This window comes from Nicotiana tabacum, chromosome 8, assembly GCF_000715075.1.
Source record: "Nicotiana tabacum cultivar K326 chromosome 8, ASM71507v2, whole genome shotgun sequence".
Taxonomy (NCBI): domain Eukaryota; kingdom Viridiplantae; phylum Streptophyta; class Magnoliopsida; order Solanales; family Solanaceae; genus Nicotiana; species Nicotiana tabacum.
The window spans coordinates 28293718-28309918 of NC_134087.1; positions in this window are offsets into that span (position 1 = coordinate 28293718).

Here is a 16201-nt window from a genome sequence, read left to right on the forward strand (position 1 = left end):
AGAGCTTTAAAACATTTAATTTCAACTCCCAATTCTTTTTAAGGTCTTTGCCCAAAGCTTTCTTCTTCTTCTCCCCCCCCCCCCCTTTTCTTTTCTCTGTTCGTTTCTTATTTTGTTTGTTGCTGCCGATTTGTTTCTGTGGCTTTTTGCTTCAAAAGGGTTTTTGAAAGCTTTTGTTGAAAGCTTTGTTGTTTTACGTCTTTTCATTCCTTTCTAATGGGCTTCTGCCCATTTTTTCATGAATTCCCTCTTTTTTTATTTGTTTAAATTCTTATTTGTTTTTTTTTATAGATTTATTTTTTATATTATTATTATTATTATTATTATTATTATTATTATTATTATTATTATTATTATTATTATTATTATGACCATATACACCCTTATTAGAAATATAGGGTATTACATTCTCCCCACCTTATGAAATTCGGTCCCCGCATTTAACTCAAGTATGTACCTATAGACTGAAATAAATGGGGATACTTCGCTTGCATATCTTTTTCTACTTCCCAAGTAGTTTCTTCAACGGTATGATTTCTCCATAGAACTTTAACAAACACAATTTCTTTTGACCGTAGTTTTCTTATTTGTCTATCAACAACAACCATTGGCTCCTCCTCGTAAGACAATTTCTCATTGAGTGGTATAATCGGTGCTTCAATCACCTGAGATGAGTCTGATATACATTTTCTTAGCATTGAGACGTGAAACACTGGATGAATAAAGGACAACTCACGAGGAAGTGTCAAACGATAAGCCACAAATCCCACTCCGTCTAGTATCTCATACGGTCCTATAAACTTGGGGCTCAACTTGCCTCTATTCCCAAACCGCATCACACCTTTCATAGGGGAGACTCGTAGGAACACTTTATCCCCAAATGTGAATACTAAATCTCTTCTTCTCTTATCAGCATATGACTTTTGTCTACTTTGAGCTGTAAACAATCTCTGTCTGATCAGCTGGACCTTGTCCATAGCTTCTTGTACTAGGTCGGGTCCCAATAAATTAGTCTCACCAGCTTCAAACCATCCGATAGGAGAACGACATCTTCTACCATACAATTCTTCGTACGGTGCCATTTGAATACTGGACTGGAAGCTATTGTTGTAAGCAAATTTAGCTAAAGGTAGATAAGCATCTCAACTACCTCCAAAATCAAGAATGCAAGCTCTCAACATATCCTCCAAGATCTGTATAGTACATTTAGACTGCCCGTCTATCTGTGGATGAAATGCAGTACTAAGATCTACTCGTGTACCAAATGCTTCTTGAAAAGATTTCCAAAAGCGTGAGGTAAATTGTGATCCTCTATCAGAGATGATGGATATTGGAACTCCGTGAAGTCGGACAATTTCGTTCATAAATATCTATGCATACCTGAGTCCACCATATATAGTCTTCACCGGCAAAAAGTGTGTTGATTTTGTCAGTTGATCTACAATTATCCACACCAAATCATAACCTCTAAGAGTTCGTGGTAGACCGGTGACAAAATCCGTAGTAATTCTTTCCCGTTTCCACTCTGGAATCTCAATTAGTTGTAGTAGTCCTGCGGGTCGCTGATTCTCAGCCTTGACTTGCTGACAAGTCAAACAATTAGAAACAAAGTTAGCAACATCTTTCTTCATACCTTCCCACCAATAAAATTGCTTCAGGTCATGGTACATCTTTGTAGATCCAGGATGTATAGTGTATTTAGAGTTGTGGGCTTCTTTAAGAACAACATGTCTCAACCCATCTACGTCTGGTACACATAGTCTGTCACTCATTCGAAGAACACCATCACTTTCAACAATCATATCCTTGCTTTTACCAGCTAAGACCTCATATCTGTATTTACGTCATCGTTCATCCTCATATTGGGTGGCCTTAATGCGCTCAACTAATGAAGACTTAGCCTGAGCACAAGCCAACAATGCCTCTGAATTTCCGACACTAAATCTGATACATGTATCTTCTAGTCTCTATTTATATTTGGCCAAAAGTTTCTTTGCAGGGGTTATATGTGCCAAACTCCCCATAGATTTTCTACTCAATGCATCAGCCACCACATTGGCTTTTCTAGGATGATACAAAATAGAACAATCATAGTCTTTGAGTAGTTCCATCCAATGACGCTGCCGAAGATTTATATCTCTCTACTGATAGATAGACTTCAGACTTTTATGGTCAGTATAAATCTCACAAGTTTCGCCATATAGATAATGTCTCCAAATTTTTAGAGCAAATACCACTGCAGCCATCTCCAAATCATGTATAGGGTAGTTTTGCTCGTGCTCTTTCAATTGTCTCGAAGCATAAGCAATAATGCGACCATTTTGCATGAGAACACATCCTAATCCCACCCTCGAGGCGTCACAGAATACTGTTAATCCTCCAGAACCTGATGGTAAGGCTAATATTGGTGAAGTTGTCAAACATGTTTTGAGTTTTTGAAAGCTCAGCTCACATTCCTCCGTTCGTTGAAACTTTGCATTTTTCTGTGTTAGCTTGGTTAGTGGTGCTGCTATTTTGGAGAAATCCTGCACAAAGCGCCTGTAATAGCCTGCTAAGCTAAAAAGCTGTGAATCTCTGTAGGAGAAGTAGGTCTGGGCCAGTTCTGCACAGCTTCAGTCTTCTTAGGATTTACCATAATTGCATCTTTAGACACAACATGTCCTAGAAATACTACCGAGTCGAGACAAAATTCACACTTCGAGAACTTATCATAAAGCCGATGTTCTCGCAATGTCTGCAACACAATCCTGAGATGATCCTCATGTTCTCCTTGGCTACGAGAATATATCAGGATATCATCAATAAATACTATTACAAATCTATCCAAAAATGGCTTGAACACCCTATTCATTAAATCCATGAATGTCGCTGGAGCATTAGTCAGTCCGAAAGGCATCACAAGAAACTCATAGTGCCCGTATCGAGTTCTGAAAGTAGTCTTAGAAATATCTTCATCTTTGATTCTAAGTTGATGATAACTAGAATGGAGGTCAATCTTTGAAAAGTGAGCAGCTCCTAGTAACTGATCAGACATGTCATCTATACGAGGCAAAGGATATTTATTACGTATTGTTATCTTGTTCAACTGCCTGTAGTCAATGCACATTCTCAGGGATCCGTCTTTCTTCTTTATGAACAGTACTGGTGCACCCCATGGCGATACACTAGGTCTAATAAAACCCTTATCTAACAAATCTTGTAACTGTTGCTTTAGCTCCCTCAACTCTGCTGGTGCCATTCGATATGGGGGTATCGATATGGGTTGTGCGTCAGGTAGCAAATCAATACCAAAGTCCGTTTCTCGTACTGGAGGCAATCCTGATAAATCCTTAGGAAATACATCAGAAAATTCTCTCACTCTTGGTAAATTTTCTATACTAACTGTTTCCTTTCTTGTATCATTTACAATAGCTAAGAGACCCAAGCAACCTTTCTTCAGAAGTCGTTGAGCTTTCATAAAAGATACAACTTTGCAAATCTCTGGAACCTCACTCCCTCTTAGAATAAAACTAGGTTCATTTGGTATCTCAAACTTAACTATCTTTGCATGACAATCGACTATAGCATAGTAAGAAGATAACCAATTCATTCCATCAGCATGTCAAAGTCAATCATGTCAAGTATAATAAGGTCAGCTAGAGTATCTCTATCCTCAACCCTAATCTGACAAGCACGATACACGTATTCAGCTAACAGAGACTCTCTAATAGGTAGAAACTAGAAAAGGATCATTCAATTGCTCAGGATGTCTACTAAATCTCAAAGCAAAGTACGACGACACATAGGAGTGAGTAGATCCCCGAGCAATCAACGCAAGTGCATCAAATGAACAGACAGAAAGAATACCTGTAACCATTACATTCGAGGCCTGAGCATCCTGTCTAGTAAATGCAAAAACTCTCGCCTGACCTCTACCAACATTCCCCTGTCCTTGATTCACAGTAGCACGGTCTCCAGCACCTCGACCTCTATTTCCTCTACCTGTAGCACCTGAAGTATTACGAGTATTCTGAGTCGGTGCAGCTGACTGAATAGAAGCCTGGTTGAAATTTCTCAGAGGTAGAGGGCAATCCCTCAAGTGATGTCTCAACTGGCCATACCGAAAGCACTCTCCAGTTAGAATACGACATTGGCCCAAATGTGATCTACCACAAGTCTGGCAGACTGGAGTAGTGGCATATATCTGCCCAGAATTACGATGTCCAGAAGATGATGGTCCCTATTATCTTGTCTTCTATGGGGGAAAGGCAAGTTACCCAGGTACTTCCTTACATGTTTCTTGTCACTTGAGGAAAGGTCCTTCCACCAATCTAGCAGCAATGGTGGAATGTTGCTAACCATACCTAATCTGGGGACCTCGTGCCACATTTTCTACAAATGAAAGAGTTAGGCCCTTCCCCCACCGGACTTGACTATTTATACATTCATGATTAGCAAATTGGCATTTAGTTCTCCAAATCAATGCACAGAACGTGGTTATGTCCGTTGGGATTATAGAAACTCCGGTGGACTTTTGGATAAGGCTTGTCTTAAAGAATTATTATGTGGACAACATATTAATCCGACTAGGTTTGACCATGATGCATGCACAATTATAATCAGAGTAAGGTTACTATGGGGGTCTAGACTGGTACCCTCAAGCGGACAACTTGAGGGTGAAAGGTATGGAACCGTCGACTGCACCGCTGATCGACTAGTTTTATCGCAAATAAGCCTTTCCGAATTTAAGGGTAATAAATAGGAAGAGTGCAATCACTCATCAAGCGTTCCTATAGGATTTAATACGCACGAGTGGAATATGATGCGGAGCATGATTTATGCAACAATAAATAGCATGTAGTCAAGTATTTGCATGTAGTAAAAAAAATAAATACAGTATTTAAATAATTGAAAGACAGTTACAGAAAAAGAAAACAAAGAGTCAAGTCAGTTTCAGGAATAAAAGAATCATAAATGCTTAAAATAGGCAGTTAAATTCAAATAAGGGGAAAAGGTACGGGATAAGGCATGCTTGGACTAATTCATAAAAGATAAGTTCGTTATGGTAAGAGCCTAAAATATCCTCAGCAGAGTCGTCATGCTGTCGTGCCCCCTTTTTTCTCTCCGCGGAGAGAGAGAAGTCCGGGTTCCGACGTTCATGGGGGTAATAACTCATTTTTTTAGTGAATTTGGGTTTTTGAAGAGTCGCCACCTAACGGATTATGGTGCGTTGGGCACTTAGAGCGATTAACTCTAAGCCTAGTTTGCATGACCAGATATTTAGGGCAAGGGCTCGAAATAACCTTGAGGGGAAGGTGTTAGAAACCCCTCGCGGTCCACAACGGTGGGTCCCAGCTGAACTTATACTTATATGAATTAGTTATTTTACCAAATAAATAGTTTAAATACATGCTTGCAAATAAAGGCGTGTTTTGGACATTGTATGACTCAAGTAATGAGATAAAAGGAGAAAACAAATTGCATATATAGAGAAAAAGTAAATCTTAGATATTGAGAATTGGGAAAGAGGGGTCCTAGGTTGGTTAGCCTATAAGATCACCCCCACACAATGCCCGATAGTCACTCCTCAATGAGGGGATACACGTGACATTAGCGCATAGTCATCATATCCTTACTACCCAATTCCCTCCCCTTGGTCGTAGCCTAAAGCACTCTAGCAACCTTGAAAATTCCCTATGTGTGCACTACCCTTACCTTACTCGTGGCCTTGGAGGTATTTTAGGACCTCTACTTTTGGAAAGTTCTAGACCTTCCTAAGGTTTTAAAGGATAAAAGTCTAGGCGTCAATCAAGAACAATTAGGAATTCATTTAAAGAGAACATATTACAGGCTCACAGTCACATCCACAAATATAACAAGTAAAAGCACGTCTTCAAACAACAGTCAGGTATTTAATAGAAAATACTAGAACATGATATCTAGTGAGCAGGGATTATACAGTATTGAATTAGGACAAAGTGGCAAAGACCTATTAGTTTGCCTACTGATTTTAGACCTGTTAAATTTGAGCAGTCTCAAATAACAAAGCACAATTTTATAGTTGCAGAATTTTAATCGCCCTACAGGCTTGCCTAGGCATAATAGTGATGTCCTAAAAAATATGATATCTATTAGGAATGTAGTAAAATAGCGAGAAATTTTTAAGCGGACAACTTGAGATCCTATAGACATGTTTTCTAGCGACATTAATTTAGACAGTGTTTAAAAACTCATTTAAAGAAATGAACAGTTAATTAAACCAATTCGAACATGAATTAACTGATTTGTTTAACTAAACTGATTTTAAGTTCTATAGGCATGATTTCTATTAGAGGTGATTTTAATCCCTGTAGGCATGGTATCTAGTTATAAAAGCTTACTCATGAACTTATAGGCATGATATCTAAGAAGAAGAATGTGAATACATGCTGTAACAAAAACTGAACTTCAATTATTTTATCTCTATAGGCATGTTCACTAAAACCACCACTAAAAGCCCCATATGTCCTGACCTTCTTACGTAAATCACTAGTTGCACGCTCCTCACGTCCCTTATTTTCAATCTTTCTAGCAAGGTCGACTACATCAGAGTAGGATAAAGTCTTCATCCGTGGGGCTACTGCAGTGTATAGACGACCAACCAATCCATCAACAAACCTCTGAACTCGAGCTTCTTTGGTAGGCACTAAGTGAGGAACATATATAGCCAGCTTACAGAACTTAGTGTTATATGTTGACACATCCATATCTGGAGTCTGAACCAATCTCTCAAAGTCTCTAGCATATTGTTGCATCAGACTGTCTGGAAGAAAATGATTCTTGAACAACTTAGTGAACTCGTCCCATGTCAGTGGTGGTGCTCCTGCTGACCTTCCTAGCAATATCGTTTCATACCATGTGTTGGCCATATCCTCTAGTTTGTATGCTGCGAGCTCCACGACTCTCTCATTAGAACATTCAAGAGCACGTAATGCCTTAAGTGTCCCATCCAAGAAACTTTGAGGATCTGCTGAATTATCGAAACCTATGAATTTTGGTGATTTCAATTTCAAAAACTCTTGTAGGGATACTTCTTTATTCTCAAAAGTCCGAGTTTGTGCAGGTGCTTGTGTCAGTAAGGTAGCTTGAGGAGCTGAACTTCCTCCCTGAGTAGGCACCAATGCCTCTAATGTGTTTGTCAGTATGTGTGTGTATGTGTTTGTTCTTATTTGTATATGTATAGGTTTTAAGAATTGAGTAATGATTTGATAAACGGGGTACGGATTGGGCTAGTATAATTTAATTAAAATTGTGCCAAAATTGGCCCAAAATTTGAGCCCAAAGAGCCCAAATCAGGCCCAAAAGGGGGCTGCCAAGAAGAGCTTAAAATGACGTAGTTTTGTCTTGAAACTACGTCGTTTTGATTAAGTGACAAGATTCAATCTCATCCACCCATCTTGATTTAATCCATCGGTCCTAGTTTGATCTTTATCCTAGGTATTTAAAGCCTAAAATCCCCAAAAAGTTGCCCCATTTTCCCCCTATTTGCTCTCTCTTCTTTCCCTCTCCTTCTTCTCTCTTCTCTCTCTCTTCACTCTCTCTACGCCCCCCAGCTCCGCCCACCGCCGGCGGCGGACCACCTCCAAACACCTCCAAATTCACGCCACGTAATCTCCACAACTTCCTCTTTCTATATCTCCAAACAAAATCCTAAAAAATCCCTCAACTCCTTGAATCTTAGATCTAGGAAATTTTTTCGTCATTTTTTTGCCCAAATTTTTGAAGCTCCAACCACTACCACCCCAAAATACCTACATCAATGGATAGAGCCCCTCAAGACCTAGCTATTGATGTCAATTCTACCCCAAAAATCCGGCAACCAAAATCCGGCCTAATTCCGGCGGCCTCCCGGAACACCCTCTTTGGCATACCACCATTTTTTCGGCCTTTTGATGTGTAAAATGGTAAAATACTATTCTTTTTCATGGCTGATTTTTTTTTTTAATTTTCAGATTTTATTTTTGTCTATTATTAATTATTTTAGCATTAGTTTTTGAAGTTTGAAATGTTAACTTTTCTGTTTTTGCACTTGTTGAAGTAATAAAATAGTTTTGTATTGATAAAAGTGAGGTAATGAAAAATACTTAAGAGTATATGATACTTGTTTGGTTGTTTGTTTACTGCTTTAAGACTCTTTGAGTACAACACTCAAAAGTCAAATTGTTTGGTAAGAAAATGTAGACATTTGGACATTATTTGAATAAAGTCTATCTTTGAATAGTGGAGAGCAAATTTTGTTTGAAATACTTGACAAGATTTAAACTAGAAAGTCTTGCTTTTTGAATTTAAGAGCAGATTTTGTAGAAAAATCTTTCAAAAAGATTGATTTTTTATTTTTTGAAACAGCTGGTTGTTTTGATATATAGAGGGGACTCCATCACATTTTGGAAGGGGATCATTTTCTTCTTTTGAACATACAACAACAAAAAAAAAATTAGCAGCTGAAGCATCCTTTAGTAGGCTAAAATTGTAAGTCTTAAGAGTGAATCTTAAAGTGCAAACCTTTTTTTTTAGAAAAGTGTAAGTCCTCTTTAGAGTTTGCTTCTGGGTTTCTTCTCTGAGTTTTCGAGTTGTTTTAACACAAATTTGCTGTTGGTTTTGCTGCTATTTTTATGCTGCTTTAGTTGTTGAGCTTCCATTCTTTGCTGATGTATTTATTATTCTGCGACTCAGGTAATTCTTTAATCTTATGTTGCAGATGTTTTTACATTAACAAGAAGATTTGAACTCATCTTGATTGTTGGGAGCATATCCATTTAAATAAATGAGTGCTTAGCTAAATTTCTTTATTGTTTAAATATATCTTGTTGTAGTTCATATGTAAAATAAATCCTTGGTTGATCAAACACTTTTTTATTCATGTGTTATTTGTCTTTACTATCTATTATAGTATTGATGCATATAAAATTGAGATGTTCCAAGTAGGTTGCAATGTGCTTAAAGACTCCTTTTGCACATTTGCAGTTCTGGCCAGTTTATGAAAAATAACAAAAGAGACATGCTTGAAACCTTTATTTATTTTTACAGATTTTATATGTGACCATCTCTGCTGTCACACCTCCTTTTTCCGCCCCCGTGAGGGGCGTAGGGAGTTTTCTCCAATTAAAGGACAGTCGAAACGGGATTTGTTTATTTGTTTCAGAGTCGCCACTTGGGAATTTTAAAGCGTCCCAAGTCACCAATTTTAATCCCGAATCGAGGAAAAGAATGACTCTGTATTATAGTCTGCGAACCAGAAATCCGGATAAGGAATTCTGTTAACCCGGGAGAAGGTGTTAGGCATTCCCGAATTCCGTGGTTCTAGCACGGTCGCTCAACTGTTGTGTTTGGCTTGATTATTTTGATTTGTTAAATACATTTTTATTGCATGATTTTATTGTTACCGCTTCTATTTAGATTTAAAGACCCTTCTTTGAATCGAATCACGCGTACGTATATTCGTGTTATAAATTATATTTTTTAAAACATGCGGAGTTGTGTCACGCGCACGTGTACACAATGATATTGATAATATAATTATTATTTTTTCGAATTTTTTTTATTATTATAAAAATAGACTTAAGTTCGAAATTGTGCTTAAATAAAATTAAGAACGGCTGTCGCTCTTGTATGATTAAATAGTGAACTGCACATCTCGGGTTATATGAAATTAATATTGATGATCTCCGAAGAACCCTTTTTTATTAAAAATTTGCTCGAAGTTGCGCGAACGCATAATCCGAATCGCCTTTAGAAGTATAATCAAGTCACGCGAACACATCCTTAATTATGCAAATATTCTTGACAGTAATATAAATTCTCTACAAATGTTTATTGCATCCATCTATTTTTAAATGTAAGAGTCATGAGAAATCACTATTTGGGATGCCTCTAAATTCCTTGAAAAGAATTCACAATTCATTAAGTGTTGACCGCAAATTATATTTTTACGTGTGAATTATATTCCTCAAAAACCATGAGTTTAAAGAGTAAAATAAAAATAAAATAAAAATAAACAACGTGTGATTAATACTACCATTTTTATGGTAAATACAATATTTATCTACCCAAAAAGCGAATTGCGTATAAAACTTAGGAAAACAATTGATTTGATAAATGAAGTAATATTTTTTTGAAGAATTTTCATTGTTATATTTGGAGCAAACGCTATTTACACATTTTTTGACTTAAAATGTTACAATCTATAAATCCCATCCTTCTTTTACACCACTTGTTTTTAGTCCGAGGTTATAATTGTTTGGTTAATTTTGCTTACGAAGATTGGGTTTGAGATAAATAAACCAATTCTTATATTCTGCCTATGCGAATATTTGCAAACACTAACTCTATATTTTGTAAAAAATCATTGACATTATTTCATATATTAAAATAAATGAGTTGATCGCGTTCCTAAAATAACTAAGCCATTTGTTATTAAGAAAGAGAACTAATCTACCAATTGATTTAATACTATATTAACCAACTAAAACAAAACTGAAACTTAAACTAATAAAATTTAAATGAGTAGAAGACATCCTTATAATTCCAAACTTCATTTACTTGCCATGTTGAAGCTCTTCACAACATGAGTTTTAAAGATATGTACCTGATATTTGGAAGCAAAAGAAAATGAAGATGAAAATCAGCAACAGTAATAACAGTGTAACAGCAACAATTGCCCAGCAACAGTAACAACCCAGTAACAGACCGGTGGAGTAGTAATCCCAAAAAACAAAAGCTTTAAGCTTTGAATGAAACAACAACCATTGATACTAATTTCAAACAAAGAAAAAAAAACAGAAGATTTTTTAGTTTTTATTTTTATTTTGAAAGCTTAAATATTTTTCGGAATTTTTCTTTCTCTTAAATGTTCAGCCTTTTTTTTTCTCTCTATCTGTATCTGTGTATTTTTCTCTATCTCTATTCTCTCTTTATTATGTCTTGTGTTCAAGACTTCATATATAATCTCATCCCATAAATCTTTCAATTAATTAAAATCAATACTTTTTCTCTACCCAACCCATTATCTTCCCACTCATCCCCATTACATTAAATAAACATATCACACCACCCCATTTCATTTTGTCCCCCATGCCTAACATAAAATAATGCAAGATTCCCCCTTTAATTTAAATCTTGTCCCCTCTTTATATTAAATAACCATATCACAACCCACCCCATTTTATTTTATCCCCCATGCTTCAAATAAATAATTTCAAAATGTACAATTCCTAAACTACCACTCACGACCTTACTGAAATTACCAAACTACCCCTGAACGTATTACAAATTTACCAAACTACCCATCAACTATAACACATCAATTAATCAAACTTAACCAAAATATAGACAATATGATCAATTTCTAACAATGTTCAAACAACAATATGAACACGGATGAACATCATAACAACAATATCACATGAACACGATTTTAACAACATTTCAACAACAAATCACATGAACACAAATTGAACAACAAAGAACAACTAAAATTTGATTGAACAATATTTTAGCAAAAAATAATTCTATTTTCGGATTCAACAACTACAACAAACAAGTATATTTAGATTTCTAACTTCAATCATATTGAACTTAAAATCAATTCTAACAACATTACAACCAACAATTCCTATATTAAACTTTATGAAACAAATTCAAGAAATAATCACAAATGGTAAACAAGAAATCAAGCTATACAAATTTCGGATTCAAGAACAAACAAACATAATATGAACATGAATTAAATCTAAAAATAAAAACGATGGATTCAAATGATTAAAACCAACATACTTCCCTTATTACAACTAAATTCTTTAGACAAATAACAAGATCGACGAAGAAACAATTATGAACTTAAACTTGAACTTAACAATATTAACAATTTCTAACAATACATAAACACATGAAACAAATTGAAGAAATAGTTAATTAAATTTCAATTTGAATCTAACAAACATCAAACTAACAAATATTCACTTAAACAATAATACAAACATGAAATGAATATGAAAACAACTAATTAAACTTCTATTTTGAAATCTGAAAATTAATTTAACAAACAACATGAACATGAACAAAACCAAAAATCAAATATCTAAGCATAGACATGAACAAAACAAACATTCGCCGATTTTAGATTCGAAAAATATCAAAACAAAATACGGACAAACATAAAACTCAAAATCTACTAACCGGATCGAACGACATACGTACGGACTATTTTGACGACCCAAGCATCGAGCGAATGACGATGAACTTGGATGGAAACAATCTGTCCGGAAACGAATCTCGCACCAAGATAACTTGACGCCGAAGACGACCACGAACGTACGACCAAAGAAGGTGGTCGTTTGGCATCGTTTAAAAACGAAAAATGGCAGCCCGTCACAAGCAGAAGGCAGCAGCAGCTCGATTAGCGAAGAAGACGCATCTACGACAGCCATGGATGGAGGTCGAAGCTCGAGCTTTGACGAAGAACGGAGAAGATGAAAGCAACCACCATGGATGACGATGGCAGAAGCTGTGACGGGCAGTCGCGGGGAGCTTGGTGTTGAAGATGATGAGCGCGATGCAGCAGCTCGGAGACAGAAGTAGTCGCGGAAATCTCAACTGTGAGCTTTCATGGTGGAGCTCGACGGATTGGTTGTTGGTTCGGTCGCGTTCGGAGGTCGTTTGGTTGAGCCGGGGTCGTGAGGGTGACGTGCGTGTGTGTGTGAGAGTGACGTTGGGCAGCCATGGTTGAGCTTTGAGGGGGAAGCCATGGATGACCTTGGAGAAACTTGAGGAAGAAGAAGAAGATAGGAGGGGGGCGGATGACTTCTTAGTCTTTTTAGGGTTTTTTCTTCTTTTTTCTTTTGTTTTGTGTTGTAAAATGTAAGACAAAGGGGTTTGGGTCTTTTGGGTTATGGACTGGGTCGACCCAGTTTGAAATGGACTGGGTCGTAGGGAAGATTGAGCCATTTTTTGGGCCGGTGGCTTGAAATCGAAGAAGAGGCCCAATTCCGACTTTCTTTATATTTTCGCTCTCTTTTCTTCTTTTATTTCTCTAAAACTAAATTATAAAAAATACTTAAACTATTATTAAGAACTAATTTAAGTTATAAAAGCGCAAATTAACTCCCAATAACAATTAACACACAATTAAGTAATAATTAAGCATAAAATTGTATATTTGGACATTAAATGCTAAAAATGCAAAAGATGCCTATTTTTGTAATTTTCAGTTTTTGTAAACAAATTTAATTAGTAACAATTATAGAATTAAATCCTACATGCAAATGCGACATATTTTTGTATTTTTTATTAATTTAACAAATAAACAAACACAGACAAATACAAATAATTATCCAAAATATCACAAAATCTCACAAAATTTCACACCAAGGAAAATCATTTTATTTTGAATTTTTTGGGAGTAATTCTCATATAGGGCAAAAATCACGTGCTTACATCTGCTAGGATTTTAGATTTTTTTTTTCTTTTTTGGTAGAAAGTGGCTAGATCCTAAATAGGTTTTGAAATTGCTAGTTAAAAATAAGGGTTAATGGCTTAGAGAAAAAGAGGTCAGACTCGCAATTTAGCCCAGGTGGGCTGTCGTAGTAAACCAGTATTTGAAATCTATTGGGCTTTCAGCTTGTGCCCATTTCGGAGCCCAATAATTGGCCAAGGCAGATTCTGTCCAATAGGCCCAATGCTTTTAAGAAGTCTATAAATATTTTGTCCATTTATTTCATAGATGTTGGCCCAATACCATAACTAAGTAAGCAAATTGGCCCACTTTCTCAATAAATAATATGATCTATCTTCAAAATAATACTTACTAGATTAGTTGAATAGACTTATTAAGAATTAGTTAATTTTCATGATGTATAATAATAATCCAATAACTTAAGTACCTTTAATTAATTTAAACGCTAGGCAACCAGTAAGTTCGTTTTAACTATTTATTATTATTATTTCATGGACTCGCTTGCGTAGCGTGATATTAACTCTTAATATTTTAATTCAGTAATCTCATACTATTTCTACTAGCTTTAATTATTTTCTAATTTAATAAACTCTTTGCTAAACTCGCGGATTCGCTTGCGTAGCGCGATAGTAACTCTTAATAAATAATTTTTTCAATGCACAAATATAGTAATTTTTCTGAAAGTAATAACGTGTTAATAATTCTTTGTCATGATTGTGGATTCGCTTGCGTAGTGTTGTTATGACTAAGCCAATAAATTTTGTCTAGATTACACATTCGTTAGCATAGTGTGATTATGATATTTTATTATTATTTTTTTTTATCAAATAAGTAAAAGCGGACATAAGAAAAGCATAAAAATCAAATAAATCACCGTTTATCCAAGTTTAATTCAAGCCAAATGTAGTCAATAAAGCGACCGTGCTAGAACCACGGGACTCGGGGAATGCCTTACACCTTCTCCCCGGTCAACAGAATTCCTTATCCGGAATTTGTTTTCGCAGACCAATAGTAAAAGAGTCAAACCTTCCTTTGAATGAGATTCAAATAAAAGGTGACTTGGAACACCGACAAAAATCAATTCCAAGTGGCGACTCTATAAATAAAATAATCCCTATTTCAAAATTGTTACTTTAATTGGAAAAACTCTTTAACCCACAATTCATAACCCACATTATCTTTCGGAGGGGTAAAAAGGGGTGTGACAGCTCTGGCGACTCTGCTGGGGAGGTACTCAAGAATTCGAGCTTGTACATTGACTTTATTTGGCTTTATTAATTTTTTGTATATAACTGTGATCTATTCGGGCATAATGTGCTACTTGCTTGCTCTTTACCGCTTTGATATTGTTGAATTGTTTTATAAATTGTCTTCTTGCGCACCCCCTTTGAGTCTTCTGAATACAACCTCGGGAATCGCGGATATGCACCCCATTCTTTGTTGAGATAAAGCCGGTGGGCCTGGGCTCCCGATGAAGGATTATTAGTCACCCATATTTAAGAACGGGGAGGGTCCATTAGTTAAGCCGGAGAAGTATTGCTCCAGGTACGCTACCCTTTCCCAACTTGAGTTGTTCGCTCGTTTTATGGTCAGTCTAGATACGCCTCATCCCCTAGGACTTTTAAAATATAGAAGAACAAGCCACATGACTGGTTATCCCTAGTAGGATCGTTTTGTTGCATCATATGCACTTGACTTAGCGAAGCACGGCACAGGGACCGAGTCCGTATAAGACAGGTATCTTTTTTGAGACCATCATGTTCACTTATGTGCTACTTGTTGCATCATTTGGAAGGCTTGCTTGCATTTGTTGACAGGCTTTAGAAAATTAGTTGAGCGAAAAAAGAAAAAGAAAAGTCATTCCCCAGTTTTGTACAGGTAATTCGTTTTTACCAAATAAAAATAATATAAAAATGGTCTAGTCTTGGTTCGAACTAAGCGGGTCTGATTCTCATCGGATGTGAGATACGTAGGCAAACCTCATTGGTTCCGGCCCCCAAAAAAAAAAAATTCAAATATATTTCCCTTTACTTCTTTCTTTAGAAAATAATTTCTTAGAGACCCCAATTTAAAAAAAAATTCAAAAATATTTTCTTCTTTTTTCTTTTATAAGTCTTTCTTCCACAAAAAAAAAATCAAAATCAGATTTTCTTTTTCTTCAAAAATCACAAAAAAATAAATAAATGAAAAAGAAAAAAAAACGAAAATTCCAAAAAAAAATTGTTGAATTCCAAATTTTTTTTTTTCTGCTTCAGAAGTTTTTCTTTCAAAAACTGAAAAAAAAATATTCCAAATTCAAAAATATTTTATTTCTTCTTTAGAAGTGTTTATTTCAAAAAATCAATTTTTTTTTAATTCTTTCTTTCAACAATTCCAAAAACAAAATGAAAAAAAAATCGAATTTCAAAAAAAAAAATCGCTCTTCTTTAGAAGTCTCACTTTCAACAATTCAATAAAAAATTGAAATCTAAAAAGGAAAATCTTTCTTCTTTTGAATCCTTTCTTTCTACCAAAAAAAAATCCAAAATTATTTTCCTTGTTAGGAGCTTTCGTGGAGTTATTTGTATATGAGTAAAAAACGAGAGTTAGTTTGTATACTTTATTCCTGATTTTTTCTGAACTACGTAATGATCTGATTCATGCGGCGTCATGATACGTAGGCAATCCCCATCGGATTCGATCATAACCATAGAATTAACTGAGGAAAAAATAAACTAAAAAAAAAAAAAGAAA